The sequence below is a fragment of the Thamnophis elegans genome, chromosome 8 (genome assembly GCF_009769535.1).
Source record: "Thamnophis elegans isolate rThaEle1 chromosome 8, rThaEle1.pri, whole genome shotgun sequence".
Classification (NCBI taxonomy): Eukaryota; Metazoa; Chordata; class Lepidosauria; order Squamata; family Colubridae; genus Thamnophis; species Thamnophis elegans.
Window position 1 is genome coordinate 36734711 of NC_045548.1, and position 19552 is coordinate 36754262.

Here is a 19552-nt window from a genome sequence, read left to right on the forward strand (position 1 = left end):
AACTGGGAGAAACAATGTGTTGTAAGCCTACACAGAAGGAGTTGTATTCTGGGATCTGTAGAAAAAAATAGAGATTTCATAGAAGAAATACAAAAGATCTACATTATTATGCATAAAAGAATACTTATATTTTTAGGTAGAAAATAATGAGTTAAAATGTCAAACAAAATGTTTTCTGCTTTTATAGTAAAGATACAACCTTTATTTAGGAAAACTGTAAATAGTATTCAGAACTATTTGACATGAAGAATGAAAGTTGTCTTAACGATTTCCAGTGACGTGTGGTCAGCTTTATGGCTGGTGAGGCACTTTTTAGACTTGTGGACTTCAACTCCCAGAACTCCACAGCCAGGCACGCTCAGTTCCAATTTAAAGCGACAGCATTTTTCCCGCTTGCAAAATAAGTTTTCCCATTTTTTCTTCTCCCTCCCCCTCCTTCCTCCCTCTCTCCCTCCCTCCCCCCTCTCTCAAACAGACACACGCACACAGAGAAATTGGATCCCTCTCTCACTCACTCACTCTCAAACAAACACAAACACAGAAGTTGGATTGGATATATTTTCCAAAGGCTTGAAAGCAGCTCCTCTGCCATACCCCCCCTTCCCCTGCTGCCTTCTGATCAAACTTTTTGAATTCCTCCCCCCTCCCCACACACGGACCTTTTCCAGCTGTTTCAGAGACGATTTCTATTGAGTCCTGAGTAAGTCCTCGGACTTACGAATGATAGCTCGGCAACAGCCAGGCGCACCTTAGCCAATCAGGCGCAACCTGCAAGTTGCCGGGCTGTCATACGCGCGGCTATTGGTTCTCCTGTCTGACAGCTCTATATAAAAAGCTGTCAGACAGAGGAAGGGTGCCGGTCTACTCCTGTTGTTTGTTCTTGCCTGTAATAAACGTGTTATACTTACGGTTACCTCAGACGCCTCCCGCCTGGTTCTTTCCGAGAATCTAACACTGGCGACGAGCTGATGGGATTCCAGACTCTGAGTACGACCTACAGGGCAAGCAACAATTTTTTTTAGGCGCCTTTTGACAGGACAATCTTCCGTGCCTCGCTTCACCTCAGCTGCTACTCGACATGGCCGGAATGCCCGCTTTCGCTCCTTTCGGAGCGGCCGGCGAATCGTGGGCCACATTTTTAGAGCGGTTCGAGTGTTTCTTAATTGCTAACAATCGTCAGGGATACTCGCAAGCCAGAAAGTGCAGGTTCTTTTTGACCGCCTGCGGACCCGAAATGTTCGCGACGGCCCGCTCCTTCGCAGCCCCTCAGGCTGTCTATGATCTGTCGTGGGACGAACTGATGGAGGGGCTCCAAGCCCATTACGCCCCAACGCCGTCCAAAATTACGCGCCGATTTGCATACCGCCGGTGCGTTCAGAAGCCGACTGACTCAGTAAATCAGTTCCTCCAGGCTTTACGAGTCGCCGCCGCTCAGTGTGATTTCACTGACCTGGAGGACAATTTGACTGAGCAGTTCATCTGTGGTCTTAAGGACCTTTTTCTCAGACGGCGTCTTCTCGGCAAGACCAACATCACGCTCACATATGCCATTGACAAGGCGAGGGCCGCAGAGCTTGCGGAGTTGTCCACCATGGAGATGGCCCGCTACCTGCCTCCCGCACCCACCTTGCCTGACGTGCCTGCCTTGCCTGCCCTACCGCTTCCTGCCTCTCTGCCTCCGCCGCCTTCTTCACATATCACCAATCTCATCGATGAACTGGTTCCCCTGCTGGACCAGTTCTACGAGGCCCAGGTCGATCGACTGAGGGCCATCCCTCAGTGGCCTCAGCCACAACAGCCTTCCCTAGTTCGTGCTCCTGCTGCTGCTGCCGCCTGTCTCGGCTGCGGAGGCTCTCATGCCCGGGCAGCCTGCCCTTTCAAGACGGTTGTCTGCCGCCGCTGCGGCAAGAAGGGCCACCTGGCGCAGGTCTGCCATGCCAACTTGCCACCTCTGCCTCAAGCCGACCAGCCTCCAGTCTACGGCCCTCCTGCACCGCCCAAGAACCGACCAGCCAGATGCCTGCTCGCCCGCCGTGATGACTGCTACGCCCTGGCGGATGATGTCCCTGCCACCCCTGCACTGTCGGTCAACCTCGCCTCGGCGGGTATGCAGAAGATCTCCATCAAAGTTTCTATTGAAGGTTCCCCCTGCCTAATGGAGGTCGACTCGGGCTCCTCCCGGTCACTCCTCTCCTGGGCCACCTTCACCCGACTGTGCCTGCGAGTCTCCAAGTCCCAGCTATCTCCCTCGGGCACTTTGTTAAAGGACTATCAGGGGACTAACATTCCGACCTTGGGCTGTTTTGGGGTGCAGGTTCAGTACGGGGGCAACTGTGCTGTTCTCCCTGTCCTAGTTGTTCAAAAGCCCCTCCTCTCTATTTTAGGCCTTGACTGGTTCACCCCTCTGGGCTTATCCCTGACTGGGGTGCATGCTGTGGCGGACACGCCCCCTGACATGGCGGCTGTCCTTCAGGACTACGCCGACGTTTTCAATGGGGAACTTGGGCAGTATAAGGGCACCCCTATCTCCCTTAAGTTGGACCCCCAGGTTGCCCCCATCCAGCTGAAGGCCCGCAGGGTGCCTTTTGCCTTGAGGCCTAAGGTTGACGCTGAACTCGATAAGCTGCTGGCGCAGGGCGTCCTGGAGCCCGTCGACCATTCATGCTGGGAGACCCCAATAGTGATCCCCATGAAGGCCGACGGGTCCATCAGGATCTGCGCCGACTACAATTCGACGATCAACCTTGGCCTCCAGGCAAACCTCTATCCAGTCCCTGTCATGCAGCACCTGCTCCACTCCTTGGGGCAGGGCTGCATTTTCTCCAAACTGGATATGGCGCAGGCCTACCAGCAGCTCCCGGTGGATGACAATGCAGCGGCTGCCCAGACCATCGTCACCCACCGCAGGGCCTTCCGCTGTCGACGCCTCCAATTCGGTGTTTCCGTTGCCCTGGGGATCTCCCAGAGCCTCATGGAGCGCTTGCTCCATGGGCTCCCCGGCATTGTCCCTTACTTCGATGATGTCCTGATTGCTGCAAACAGTCGCTCAGGACTCATCGAAGTTCTCCGGAAGGTCCTCGACCATTTTAGGGGCGTAGGTCTCAAATTGAAGCGCAGCAAGTGCTCCTTTGCTGTGCCCCAAGTGGAGTTCCTGGGCTTCTTGATTGACGCCCAGGGAATCCACCCCACCCCCTCCAAAATTTCGGCCATCAGGAACGCTCCCACTCCTATTTTTAAGGCGCAGCTGCAAGCGTTCCTCGACCTTTTAAACTTTTACGCGGCATTTCTTCCTCACAAGGCGTCACTAGCCGAGCTGCTGCATCGGTTGCTCGACCGATCCACGGCCTGGCAATGGGGCAGCTGCGAAGTGCATGCGTTCGTGGCTGTCAAATCCCTGCTGATGTCAGAGGCAGTCTTAGTCCAATATAGCGACAAGGTGCCCATGACTTTGGCATGTGATGCCTCCCCCGTCGGTTTGGGGGCGGTTCTGAGCCATGTCCTGCCCAATGGCTCGGAGGCCTCCATAGCTTTTTACTCCCGGACACTTTCCTTGGCGAGAGGAACTACAGCCAGATCGACAAGGAGGCTCTGGCTGCGGTGTCCAGGGTTAAAAAGTTCCATGATTACCTGTACGGTCGGCACTTTACACTCTACACTGACCACAAGCCTCTCCTTGGGCTTCTGGCCGGTGATAGGCCAACCCCTCCCATCTTGTCACCCAGGATGACCCGCTGGACGGAGTTCCTAGCCGCATATTCCTATGCGCTGTGCTACCGTCCGGGCAAGCACCTAGGGCACGCTGATGCCCTTAGCCACTGCCCTCTCCCCTGCTCTGACCCCCAGCCGGTCCCCTGCCTTTCCGTCCTCTCCATCGCAGAGCTGGACCTCCCCTTGACAGCCTCTGACGTGGCCGCCCACTCGCAAGCTGACCCTGTCCTATCCCAGATCATGGCATGGGTCCTGAGGGGCTGGCCTACAGGGGGCGTCCCTCCTGACTGCCGCCCTTTTAAAACGCATCCAGATGGAGCTGTCTGTCCAATGCGGTTGCCTTCTCTGGGGCGACTGCGTGGTCATCCCTTCGGGCCTCCTCTGCCTGGTCCTCCAGCGCTCCATGGCGATCACCCCAGGGTCGCACGCATGAAGGTGCTGGCCCGGAGTTATGTATGGTGGCCCTGTCTTGACGCTGACATCGAGGCTTGGGTCGGCAGATGTGACCCATGCCAGGTGTCCTGCCCATCTCCCCCCTCCTCCTCCTCCCGGGAGTGGGAGATGCCCCGCGGGCCCTGGTCCCACCTTCACCTTGACTTCGTGGGTCCCTTCCACGGCCAGGTCTTCCTGGTAGCTGTGGATGCCTACTCACGCTGGGTGGAGCTAGTCCTCATGCGCTCCACCACAGCGGAGAGTACGGTGTGGGCTCTGCGATGCTTGTTCGCTACCCATGGGTTGCCAGACACAGTGGTGTCTGACAACGGCCCGCAGTTCACATCCGCAGTCTTCCAGTCCTACCTGGCCGCCCAAGGAATCCGCCATGCCCAATCGCCCCTTACCATCCGGCCAGCAATGGCTGGGAGGAGAGGGCGGTCCGATCGGCCAAGGAGGCTTTGGGCCGCATGGACCGTGGCGACTGGCAGGCAACGGTGGATGCTTACCTACTGGCACAGCACTCCACACCTTGCCCACTCATGCAGCAAAGCCCCGCGGTGCTGCTGATGGGTCATCGCCTGCGGACCACCCTGGATAGACTACACCCCCTCTATTCAGGAATTCAGCCTGGCAACCTGGGGCATCCCTCCCATTCCTTCTCTTCTGGGGACTTGGTCTGGGCTCGTAATTACTCTGGGGACCCTCGGTGGGTGCCTGCCACCATCACTGAGGTAACCAGACCCGTCTCCTACAGGGTCCACTATCCAATGGCAGCGAGTGGTGGTGCCACCTGGATCAACTAAGGTGCCACCACCCCCCCTGGAGGCTTCAGCTCAACCCGACACGCAGAGGCCGGCCACGGACGCCTCGCAGCCGGCCCTGGACCCACAACAGTTCCATTGCATCACGCCTCCACTGGCCTTCCCAGAGTCAGGTCATCCTGCCCGGGCTGCCGGGTCACATCCACCCCCGGAACAACCTCCTGCAGCCTCTCAATCCGACCTCGTTTCCCCCTCGTCAGCCCAGTTAGGCCTTCCGCTCTCAGGCCTTTCCCACCCCCTGGCCACCTACCGGCCTGTTCGAAACCCACCGCCACTTCCAGCTGCACCCCCTCCGCCCGGCCTACCTCCTCCTTGGGTACCGCCTCCTCCACTAGGCCACAGCGGTGACGTCACCCAGAGCTCCACTCCCCGCAGGGAGGAGCTCTCATGGGGACGTCCTTACCCTCCGGCGCCACCTCTCCAACTGCGGCGTTCTGGGTGTGTCTGCCGTCCCCCCGCCTACCTGCGCGACTACGCATGCGCCATTACTGACGCATGCGCCCTCGCTGGGGGGAAGGAGTGTTGAGTCCTGAGTAAGTCCTCGGACTTAAGAATGACAGCTCGGCAACAGCCAGGCGCGCCTTAGCCAATCAGGCACGACCTGCAAGTTGCTGGGCTGTCATACGCGCGGCTATTGGTTCTCCTGTCTGACAGCTCTATATAAAAAAGCTGTCAGACAGAGGAAGGGTGCCGGTCTACTCCTGTTGTTTGTTCTTGCCTGTAATAAACATGTTATACTTATGGTTACCTCAGACGCCTCCCGCCTGGTTTTTTCTGAGAATCTAACAATTTCAACTCTGCTTCTGCCTGCCCTGCCCTCATGAAAGGCCAGAGCTCTGAGTCAGACTGAGCTAGTTGCTCCCAGACAACTCTAAAAAGCCTCTAAAAATGCCCTCTACAGGAGGCGAGAGAACACGTGCCTCCTTTGCATACAAATTTTTTTGCTTGTTAACCCTTGCTTAACTCTTAAAAGGCGAAAAATTGCTTATGCACAGGAGGCCCCTATTTCTCTGGCCTCCTCCTATAGTTAACACTAAACACTGTTCCAAGTCACTGTGAATCTGGTAGCAACTACCTTGGCTTTAATTGTTTTTTAAAAATTCTTTAAAATTCTTTCCTTTTCCTCATGACTGGTGAGGCCACGCTTCCCCTGCCTCTAGTGACTGCACATCCCTGACAATTTCCCATTTGCAGATATAGAATAGTAAAGCTTGAGGGATTTGGGATTCTTCTGAGGCCTGCTAAATCCAATTTGACCACAGTTTTAGCAAAAACAAAATTTCTTTAATGTGTGGTTTAGTTTGAGCCTTCTTATAATTTTCAATCCTATATACACTAACTAGAAATAAAGCCTGTAGAGCTATCATTTGAGTACACATACATAGAACTGTTTCATTGTTAGCTCCTCTCTACCAAATTAGAAAGTGCTTGAAATGGATCAGATCTGGGAGGAACTCAGCCAGGATAAATTTTAACTGGAAATTTACCAAATACTAACAACTAGGAATGTATTTACTGAGAACCAGATGTAGTGTGAAATATTCTCAACTTGCAATTCACTCACTCCAGGTTCAGGTTCAGATTTAAAGGGTGGGGGGTGGGGATTTTGCTAAACAAACATTGTATACCATTTTTAGAAGTCCCTGGGGCAACAGTGTTAATAGAGTTTAGTTGTGCTACTTCCAATTTTATTTGCTCTGCATTTTACTAACCTTCCTTTAATACTGAATCAATCTCCACTTATAAACAATAGACATTTATAACTGATATTCTTGAGGGCCTGGTGAAATGTGCATAGAACAATAAGTATAAGACAAAATTCAAGAGCAAGCATTTTTTCTAGATATAAATGCTTTAAAAGCACTATTAAAAATGTTGTCACACATTATTTTATCAGGGGAATATTGCTATCCCAAGATCACATTAAATGTTCCAGTATGTCAATTTGAAATCTCAACATTATCTCTCAGACCTCCCAAATTGTTCAGATCAGCCAAGGAGACTAATAATACAAAACATCATCTTCCAACTTCCAAATTCTCTAAAAATCAATCCAATTCCCTGTTAATAAATAAAAATACATCTTACTTGTCCCCCATATTCTAAGACTGGAAGATAGTAATCCATTTTAGTTATAGTAGGTGTGATTTCTTCCTTTATGTATAAATTATTCTTGATTGCTGAATCTAAAGCCATGAATAAAGAAGCACATCACATTATTTCATCTTGTAGTTTTGATGCCAACTTCTAAAAGATGGGATTACATATACACAGTCTTTTCTATTGTTATCAATGTTTTATATATGTATGTGAAATTTAAAAGAAGCAAGAGAAATCTTTATAAGAGAAATCTTGTAACATATGCCTAATCTAGCTTCCAGGTCTGACAGCTAATCAATCTCTCATAATTATGCACTTCCAAAGCTCTCCCCTTGCACAGTTGGGAAAATATTAGTTCTTTCAACAAATTTGGTAAACTATGACTATTATCTATTATTCCTCTCTAACAAACCCATAGCTTCCCTGAGGTTTCTGATTATCAGGAAATAGCTGCACATGAGAACCTCATTTGAGAATAATCTATATTACTATTTTATCCAAATGGTGGGATATCTGTGTTGTTCATATGGCACAGAATATACTCCCCAATCTTTTCTCCCGTATATTTTCTCCTTTTCTATTGATTTTCCTGCTATAAATGACTTCTATCAGTCTTCTTCATTAAATGTGATTTATTGTTCTACCACATTCTGAGGGCTTTCCCTTGTAATTCATGGAGAATGACCTTTCTTGTCTACAAATACCTCTCATCTTTTAATAGATATGTCACTGAGCTAAATAGTCATCCAATGTGCTGCTCCCAGGCATGATACAACTAGGTAACTTTAAACCCTAAATTTAATGGTGTGACAGAGGTCTTGATTTAATCAGTTAGTCTCATTGTAATTACCTCAAGAAATGTCACACATTTCCACAGTGATATCTGTTTTCCTTCACCTCCAACCCCCACTTCCATATTTGATAACTATTTCTTTGTTACTGGTATGAAGGATAACAAAAATTGCATACTGTTTTTATAATTATTGTATTATAATTGTACACTTATTAGAACCCCATTGAGGTAAAAGTTTACTATAAATTTTATATCTACCTAGGTCAAAGCAAGCAAAAAACTCTGTTTGTTAAGATTGATATTAAGGTTCTGAATATGTGCATTTTAAACTTTCATTAATTATTATTGTAATTTATAGTTAAAAGAAGGAAATGGAATTTTGTTTATCTTGAGAAGATTTTTTAGACACAGCATATAGAAAAAAACTACATGTTTAAGTTAAAAAAAGGCAAATGAATCTGGCTGCATTCCCCCATTTATCTATATATTGCTAAAACTTTTGCTCTGGTAATTTTTAACTAGTGAAATGCTGTATCATAGAGTAACAATTTTTGATTCTCATATGATGGGTTTATAGAATGTGTCCAAACTCCAGAACTCACAGCTCTCATAGAATTGAAATTTGGCAAATCTTATAAAACATTTTATGATATAAGAATAATCATAAAATTATTTATGACATAATACAAAACGTTGTAAAACATTTTCTCTGGTGATATTTGATTATTCTATATAGTTCAACATGAGCTATTTTTAAGGCAGATGCATCTCTGAATGAATCCCAGCTTTTCCAGAGAAGACAGTATATCAGAAGGTCTTATTTTTTAAAGAACATTTAAGAACTTTTCTATTACATTGTGTGAAGGCATTGAGGAATCTATAAGGAAATGTCTCTTAAATGGACCTGATAGATCATGGGTTTTTATAGTAACTTAAAAAAATGATGCAATGGTGGTTATTACTATTGTTGCAATTATCAGTGATATTGGTATGTGCTGCTGGCCCTTGGAGTTGTTTGCCTTTGTCCCATTATATGCTTCTTCGGAATTTGGTGATTCTCTGGAAGTCTAAATTCAGAAGTGAGGCCAGCACAAGTTCTATAACTGAGTGTAAGGAAGTTAAACCTTGTGGAAACTGAAACACTGGAACAGTTTTAAAGATGCTGATTATGTATTTTATAATTATCTTGAGGCTGAATGGGAAAAGCACAGTTAATTTGTAAAGGTTAGAAAGTTAGGAACAATATGTTTCAGCTTTCACTACATATAGGCAAATTATTTGAAACTGTGACTTTTACTATCAATTTTAGGAAGCAAGAAAATCTAAGATTCCCAAATATTACTTCGGTAATGCAACATATTAAGATGATATTTCTCTCAAAGTAAAAATGAGCACTGATTTGATTCAGCTGTCAATAGGGTTAGTTTTTAGCCTTTTTCTTTTTTAGCTTTTTTTTCTTTGGGGGGGGGGTGATGGGAGTAAGGGCTGATTTTTGATAAGAAAAATTCAAAGATTACTAGAATTTGATACTAATTTGTGCCATTGCAAAATCAGTGGTAACAGAATACCCAGATAGGCTTCCAGCAGTATTCACAACAAAATTCTATTACTACATGGTGTTAGCTTTTTGCACTTTCATTGAATTAGAACAAACCTGTAAATAACTGGGAATAGAAATTCATATCTTAAAATCATTATCAAAACATCGGCCTAAAATTATTGGAGTCTCTCTTGTTCTAAATGAAATATTTAACCAGTGTTATATATTCAGCACATTCTTTTTTTGTTTTAAAAAAGACATAGGCAAAAAACTAGAGCGCACAATGCCAGCTGCAGACCAAATCCCCCAAGGAATACCAAACAGGTGGTTTGAATTCTATTGACAGGTGTTGCTAGTTCCTGTGTCAAGGACAGCTGGTATGCTACCTCTTGCACTGATTCTAGAAGTGAAATTTCTTGTTTGGAAACAACATTCTAAAGCCAAAGAAGTGTATTTCTGACACTATGTACTTCTTGGTCTCATCAGATGGTCATCATGGCCGTAATGACACTATTTCTTCTTTCTAAATAGTTAGCAATAGCAATATCAATAGCAGTAGACTTATATACCGCTTCATAGGCCTATCAGGCCTCTCTAAGCGGTTTACAGAGAGTCAGCATATTGCCCCCAACAATCTGGGTCCTCATTTTACCCACCTCGGAAGGATGGAAGGCTGAGTCAACTCACATCCTACTTGTGGACTAATTAGATTTGTTTTGGCTTCCTTGCATTTGCTTGCTCAAAAGTCCAAATGTTTGTATTAAGTGTTTGAACTTTAAGTTCAAACATTTATCAGTTAGAGTCACAAGGTAAGGACATGTGGAAAATTTGCATTTATGTGATATTTATGAGGCTGCAATTAAAGTATGTTGTTAAAATAACCTTGGCAGAAATAGAAAGAGCTTTGAAAAAAGAGGTATATTAAATTATAAAAGTATACTGTGCTTTCTGGAAAAAAATATGGGCCATTGAATGCAGTTTTTTTTTATAAAGTTTATATAAAATGGATGGGTAACACTATTATACAAGAACATTTGTGAAAGCTGCTATCTTGTATTTTCTTGATCCATTCTTCTGCTGCTCTCTGTTGGCCACTAAACCTTTTCCTTATTGATTGTTACCAGGGAGATATCACTGCTATCTTAGTTGTCATCACCTTCCTTTCTTAGATAGAAATAAAGCAAAATTACATCTATCCATGCTATGGTATCCCTTTCTCTTCTTTGACCATAGATAAGGACAAGAAAAGGTTCAGGTAGTGATGCCACAAATGAAGGATATTTTTCTACATATTAGAGAAGAGAAAAGAACTCAATTCTGGGATATTTAACAGCATCAGACCCTCTACAGATCCCTCAAATCCTGGACATAAATTCTTTCAACTTCTACCCTCAAAACAACGCTAGGGCACTGCACACCAGAACAACTGGAAACAAGGACAGCTTTTTCCCGAATGCCATCACTCTGCTAAACAACTAATCCTGCAACACTGTCAAATTATCTACTAAGACTGTACCACCGTGTCTTTCCAAAAATAAGACAGGGTCTTATTTTCTTTTGACCCCCGAAATAAGCATTTGGCCTTATTTTTGGGGAGGTCTTATTATTTTTGAGGTACAGGAGGCGGCGAGCGGGGTCACCTCATGGCTGATGCTGTGTAGCAATATTTTCAGGGCAGAGCTTATTTTGGGGGGAGGGCTTATTTAGCGCATGCGCTCAAAAGCCTGATTGGGCTTATTATCCGAGGAGATCTTATTTTCGGGGAAATGGTACTATTCTTCTCTTCCTTTCTAGTACCTATCTTTTTCCTAGTACCTATCTCTTTCCACTTATGACTATAGCCATGTTGCTTGTATCCTTAAAATTTATATTGTTTCACTTGTTTCCTAGTATAATTTATTTGCTTATTAGTAACCTATGACTATCACTGTGTTGTATCTTATGATTCTTGATGAATGCATTCTATTTTATTTTTCTTTATGTACACTTAGAGTATATCCACCAAAGAAAAATTCCTTGTGTGTCCAATCACACTTGGCCAATACAGAATTGTATTCTATTCTATCTCTAAATTTCTCCTTGTGTATAACATGCTTTAAAGAAAATAACTAAGAATTAAAACAATGCACTTTTACTGATGATAGCTGTTATATATGCAAATGTTAGAGGAGTGTTGAGTATGCAAATAACTGGGGGGAAGGAGTGTTATATATGCAAATGTTCCCTGTTACCAGCTCTCTGATTGGCTGGTCATTTGACAGTTGCTTTGGGCTCGAGTATAAATACCCTGACAGTTGCAGGGACGTTTTGAATCGCAGTCATCTCGCAATAAACATCTTACTCTCTGATTCCATGGCTCCTGCGTCTTTCCCTCACAACATATTTCTTCGAGCCTCTGTCATTCCTTGTGACGATCTAATAATAGCCAACATAGAATTAGGAGTCAGAAGATGTATTAAAAGAACAACTGTGCTACAAAATTTTGTTATCATACAACCACATCAATAAATTATGGTATTACCCTATGGTTTACCACAGTGAATAACATTTGATGTGAACTGATATATATTTTTAGCATATTATTAAAGACACAAACATGAAAAAATTCAACACAAATCAATTCAGTTCTTACTAGGCATAAACAAGTAAGACATTAATTAATTAATTGGAAAGATTTGAGAATGTGTTGCCCGATTTGCACAATAATGCATTTTTTAAATTTAGGACTACAAAGTAGTAGTAAAGTAGTAAAAATTGCTATATATTTTATGTAAATTAAATTTTGGACTAATTATGATTTTTGGTTCTGGAAATCAGCCACTGTGAAATAGGACCAATGGCTCGAACTGTCTTCAATAGCTTCCAGCTGGATAATTGTTGAAGTTCACAAATAGAATATTACTTAGTGTTTTGAATTTACTTTCTCTATAAATGTGGGTCAAAGATTTCTTATATTTTTTTAAACATGGTTTCATTCATATAAAGTTATATAAACAGAAAAGAATTTGCTGGTCTGTAGTTTGCCAAGCAAGTTGAAAATGTGCCATTTATGTTGATGTTTACATTGAGAAACATGTCATACTTTTCAATTATACAAATTAAATTGTGCTCTCCATTTCTTCCTCCACATTTAATATATTATGTAAGTAATTCCTAGTTGCATTTGTCTTTTCAAATGGCTGACAGATTCAAAGATATTATCTTGAACTTTCCTCAGGGGACAATTTCCCAATATTATTTAACAATGGTGGAAATATGTGAAAATAATAAAATATGCCCAATATAAAATAAAATATTCCAAAACACATATTGTAACACAATTATACTAAATATTAATTAGAGTTCAAGTAAATAATATATATCGTAATATCATACTCAGATTGTTTGTGTAATAATGAAATATATGAACATATGATGGCAGCTAAGGATGATTGCAAATCATAGAGTTGTTCCATCAAATAATTTAGACAACAGTCTATATACAATTTCTATCAATTTATTATTAAAGGACTTTGTATTTATCAGAAGTTTGAAGCAAAGTTTTTCTCTGCCAATCAGTGCCCCTTTGAATTTGGATGCTTAATATTTTTACTTGTTTAATACTATCTTGTCATATCATAAATTTAGGGTGATGTGTATTATTTCTTAATTGCCTTACTTGGATACATGAGATGATATTTTGAGTTGCTCAGCTTAGTATGAAATTTGCTTTTTTCATGTCTTGCAAACATAGAGTAATGTGAATAACCACAGTGTAGAAAATAAAACAGCAAATGCATTACTTTTGTTTTCTTTTGTTTTATATGTTAAAAATGTTTTTAGCTCCTTTTAGCATTTTATATGGAAACAGGGGTTCTAAACTGATTATATTAAGCCTAAAATGTGCCAGGGAAATTCCTGCGTGCCAATTTCTTAAAAGACTCAGAAGCATGGGAAATTCTGTTAAAAGTTATATTGTTGTCACGAAAAAATCAGCATAGTCCTACATGAGTTTAACTTATCCTAAAATCTCATAGAGGGTTCTGTGTGGGTGGATTAAAAAATAAGGCTTTGTCCTCCATATATTTAGTTTATATGGAATATTTGAAACAAAAATGGAAAATAATCATTGAAATATTATTTGTTACCTGTACTTACTTCTTCATGTAACTACTGACAGGGGGTATGATAGCTCAGCAGTTAAAGATGCTGAGCTTGTCAGCTGGAAAGCTGACAGCTTGAATTTGAGACCTTAGCACCGCAAGACGGGATGAGATCCCATTACTTGCACCAGCTCCTGCCAATCTAGCAGTTTGAAAGTATGCAAATATGGGTAGATAAATAGGTACCACTTTGGTCTTGCTGGCCACAGGACCATGGAAGTATCTTTGGGCAATGCTGGCTCTCTTGACTAAGAATTGAGTATGGCTGAACAGGAAAAACCTTTCCCTTTCCCTATAATTACTGTCATTTGCTACACATTTCTGCTAATGATGGTCTAGCTTCTTTAAGCTGACATGAAAAACTCCAAACTTTCTCTCTTCAATCAGGTCTTGTCACCCCTTTCCACTTCTTTATTTAAGTCACCTGGATGCCCCAAAGGAATTTCTGCAATTTTGGGAAAAGGTGGAAGTTGCATGGTCCCAAGTCTAGATTGCATGGCAGATGGGGTAAAATTCAACTTCACAATTCTCTCTTGCGTAGTTTGTGAACTTTGAGATCTAGTGTTATCATACTGCAGCAATATTTCTTTTGTACTTCTGAACTCTTTTAAAATTATCATAGTTTTACATAAGTATTGTGACATAGTGATCTGTTTTGATAGTAGTGCTTGGTTCAATGAAATCAATGTGAAGAACACTATCTATTTCCCAAAATTGTAACCATGAGCTTTCCAGTTGAAACACAAAATTTGAATTTATTTAATTTTTGAATGTGAAGCTTTGTGATGATATTTCATGGACTGACGCTTCATTTCTGGGTCAAAATGATGAATCCATGTTGTCAGCTGTCACAATTCTTTAAAGAAATTTCTTGCCTTGGTTTCTGTAGCACAATTGTTATCTAATGCAATTTTGAAGTTTTCATCTGTGCTGTCAGTTTGACAGTAACTGGTGTTGAATAACCCTCTGATGCTATATAAAGTTTAATGTGACCTGCATGTTTCCATGAAACATCTACTCTGATGGCAGCATTCCCTTGAGTAATCTATTGATTGTTCTTGATCAGTTTATCAACCTTTCTCATTGGAAACTTGTTGCTTGCGGTCACAATTGATTAATTAATGTTTGGTTCACACACACAAATCAACTCTTTCTTATTCACCATCTTTGTCTCTTTTGGCCTACTGACACATAGAACTCATGTCTATGCTATAAACATGATCAACCTGCATTTGATGATGATTTTAATTGGAAGGATTTCTGGCAGTCAAAATTCAATGCTATACGTATTGCTTAAAGTGCACTTACTTGCTGCAAGCTTCCATTTTACAAACAGCACCACATATCCCAACAGTGATTTCTTACCCAAGAGTTGCAAACATCAGGACAATCACTTGACACAGTAGCAAATAGAATTTTTTCACTGCCATCTAGTGGTGGTCTGACTTTTGCAACTCAGATATAGTAGGTTTATTCCACTAATCAAGTTTGTTGAAGGAGGGGGCAAGACCTTCATATATTTATTCATTCAATTTATATAGATCATCTCTGATGCATGACTCTGGGTGGCTTACAACAATTAAAAGCTACAAAAAGAATAAAGTACAATCTTAAAACATATAAAAAAGCACATAAAACCAAACACAAACTAAATAATAGAATGAGCAGCCAAATCTAAAAAACAAACTGGATTCATTGTTGCTCTCTGATGTTTGCTTCCAGATAATTCATAAAACATCTGCAAGTAACCAGCCAAGCTCAGAAAGCACCACAGACTCCATAGTTCAATCCTGACCTACATCTAATCTCTTCTAAAAAATAATCTACATTCAACATTCCATGAAAAATAATATACATTCAATATAATGATCGGTCCACTAATTGGAGAAAATGGCAAGGAGGTGACAGGCACCTGGGAGAAAATGGAACTGCTTAATTTCTTCTTTGTATCTGTCTTAACACAAAAAGAAAAAAAATAGTGCAACTTATCAATTGATTGTAGGAGTGCAAGTCAAAATAGCAAAAAAAAAAAAAAAGGTAGAAAAATACCTACATAACCGCTAATGGATGGAAGATTATCAAAGAGAGATCTAACATAGAATTAAGGAGAAATTTCCGGACAGCAAGAACAATTAATCAATGGAATGGCTCCAGACGTTGTAGGTGCTCTATCACTGGAAGTTTTCAAAAAAAAAAAGATTGGACAGCTATTTATCAATATTGGATTAGGGTCTTCTGCTTGAGCAAGAAGTTGGCTAGAAGACCTCTAAGATACCTTTCACATTCTAATTCTAATTCTAAGCTATTGTATTGGTTCTACTGCATATCTAGATTCCCATGCTTGATCATGTACCCAGAGGCAATTCTGCAATCAACAGGTTTGTTTAATCAGTAACTACTTCAGAACAACAGAACAAAACATCACAGTTTGACAGCTATTTATATGGTAGCTGTCAAACTGGCAATCAATTAGAACCTTGCTTTTCTCCCGCCAGATATGCCTGCGCGCCTTAGCCAATGGTGGGCACCTCTGGTCATGATTGACACCTCATGGTTGCCATGGCACGGACACAACAATGTACACATATTCCTAAGGCTTTATACAATGCTGGTAAGATTGGGTCTAATCTGATCTCTGGGGAATGATGTTCTCAGGGTGGGTGCCATGATAGAAGAGGTACTCTTCCTGAGCCCTGCCAGATGACATTTTCTAGCTGATAGGATCCAGAACATCTTTTTCCTGCTACATCTAATGGGGTAGATATGTGTAACCAAGGAAAGGCAGTTCTACAAATAGTCTACTGCCATGAAATACTTTATAGATGCTTACCAGTATCTTGAATTGAACCTGGAAGCATACTGCCAAGCAATGCAGCTCATGGATCAGAGCTCTAACACATGCCCTATACAGAACACCCATAACTGCCCGTGCAACTATATTCTGCACCAGTTGTAGCTTTTGAATGTTCTTCAAACTAACTGGCATAGAATGCATTGCAATAGGCCATTCAGAAGGTGACCTTTGAGTGACTTTGAGAAGACCCTCCTGAATGGAAAGGGGATATCAAGTTTGAGTTTGATGAATGCCCTCTAGGGCAGCTCCCTTCCCTGCCTTCACTATATTTCCTCTACTGGTAAGAAAAAAAAATCCCATTCTGAATATATTCACTGCTTATAAAGGAGGCAAGAGTTACATAAGTTATTGTGAAACTGCATTGACGAATGCTTTGGTTACTAAAAGCTAATTCCATAGAATTCACTTCAGAATGATCAGATTAAACAGAGACTTAAATTACACTTGTTAAAATATTATATACCAAATATGTCTTTTAAACCTGTGTATGTTGATCAGGTAGAAATATGGATCCAATAATGTGTCTTTTTCCATGATTTCCCATTCTCCTATTTTAGGTCAATACATGCATGTTTTACCCATGGATAAAAAAAGCCATATTTTTTTTACTGTTTCTCTTAAAATAGTCATATTAAAGACTAAACTCATAGACATAAAGCTCTCTGTAGATAATGGTAACATTGACAGAATCTGACACAGAGCCTGGAAATTCAGAGCTACAGTTGGCATCTTTTTCTGAATTCAAACCACTCCGCTTTTTATTTTCCACAGGAACATTTTTTCCAGCTTTAAGTATGGATTTTTTAGTTGTTATTATATAAGTTATTTAATTGGTGGGCTTTTATTTTTACATTATTCATACTGTGTTTCCCTCGCTGAATTAGAAAATTAGTGTTTCCCTCTTACTTTAGAAAAAGAAATCCCAGGAACATCTAGACAATATATTTCAATATTAGCTCTGGTAAAGCAATTTGCCTTGATAAGGAAGAACAACTATATATGTTCAGTCTACCCACACTGGAGATGAAGCAATGCAGTTTTTTCGGTCTAACTAAAGAGAAATTGGAAGTTTTAAATAATAGTAGGTAAAGATGTCTCAAATTGAGTTAGAATCCCGATGATCATGTGGACACATCCTGTCATTTTCTTGACAGCAACACAAAACTCATTTGCCATAACCTCCTTTTGAAGTGACTTAACGGTAAAGGTTCCCCTGCACATACGTGCTAGTCGTTTCCAGCTCTAGTGGCGGTGCTCATCTCCATTTCAAAGCCAAAGAACTAGCGCTGGCGGAAGACATCTTCATGGTCATGTGGACGACATGACTAAATGCCAAAGGCGCATGGAACACTGTTACCTTCCCACCAAAGATGGTTCCTATTTTTCTTCTTGCATTTTTACATGCTTTCGAACTGCTAGGTTGGCAGAAGCGGGGCAAGTAAGGGGAGCTTACTGTATTACGTGGCGCTAGGGATTCGAACCACCAAACTGCCAACCTTTCTGACCGACAAGCTCAGCATCTTAGCCACTGAGCCACTGCGTCTCCATTGTGACTTTACAATTCCCCAAGAGCCTATGGACCTGGGTTTCCCTGGAGATCTCCTCTTCAAGTACTACCAAGACCTAACTCTTCTTAGATATTTTTAAGCACAGTCAACCTACCTCTTCTAGCTCCGGTCAACATCAAATTACAATTCTTAGCAAACAGATAAGGGAAACTCAGGGGCCTGGTTATGCAAATATAGCCTGAAAGCTCAGTTAGATTGCCAAGCTATGAATTCTTTTCTAACACGTCCAAGTTTTTGTTCTGAATTCTTGTTTCTACAATGACTAAAAAACAACTCTAAACTTCATTCCCAATGTAAATACTGTTAATTTTTGTCTGAAAAGAGCTCCTTTTAGCAATTAGCAGACAAAATCAAATGCTATTCACAAATAAAAGATCCATAATAGAAGTCTAGGGCACAATTCTAAGTACACATATTTAAATACATGAAACAAAACATAGTCAGGATTGAATTTATATTATTCTTTCAACTGTACTATATGTGGAGTCAGGCTTTGAGCAAATCATTCCTGTCATCAAGCTGTAAAGAATCGATATTGCAGACATGAGATCTTTCTGGGTCACTTCTTGAAATACCTGAATCTACCAGTGAATTTCCCTTCTTTTTTATTTATTCATGGGAACTTTTCTAGCATAACTCCAGAATTTGCAGAAGATGCATGAAAAAGATATACCACTTTGTCACCAATTCTTTCAAATCATAATTAAAAATAAGAATAATATTCCTATACTAAATAATCTCCGAATCCTAAGAAATGTTTGGCTTTCAAATGTAACTTTCAGTTTTCCACCTGGAGACAGTTTTACCTTTGAAATGAAAAACAATTGTGACATTTTTTTAAAAGCACTAAGCAATAATCAATTATTTCCAGCATTTCTATTCCATGCTGAAGATTCAGGATACCTCCCTGCAAAATTGTGCACATTTAGGTTGCTACTATGTTACAGAGTTACAAGTTCCATTTTTGTGAAACAAGGTATTCTCCAAGTGATTTCTGTGAACTTCGTGAATATATCTTATTAGTTTTCTTGAGAGCAATTCAGAAGCAGTCTGCCATTGCCTTCTTCCAATATGATTAATACAGTTTTTTTAAAAAACTTTTCCTCTAGGTTAGATGGAGTCCTTGTAGTTCCTAGAAATTCAGCCAACCCCAGTTTTGCTGAACTTTCAAGGCCAGATAATCAGCAAGGTGTAGGCAGCTGCTGAGCTCCATGTAAGAAGGGAGATAAATATCTTGTGTCAGAAGGCAATATCTATGTGAGGCTTTCCATTAGTCATCCTTTTCTGTGTTCGGATGTGTCCTCGTCAGTGCGTATTGTGTCAAGTTCAATAATGTCTTCAGGTATGGACTCTTTTAATCTTATCTGATGACAACAAAATGTACTTTTGAGTTGGGAGAGAATAATGCATCCATCTGGTGAAACTTTCTTCCTGTCTGTAGGAAGGCATTGCCTATCTCATGGGACAAGTCTTTTTTTGCCAGACAATGCAAAATGCCCTCTCATCTTTCCTTAAAACTAAAGAAAGGAAATAGGACAGCTGCGAGCCAAAGATGAAGAGGACAAAAAAAATGCCATATCATTTAGGGCTA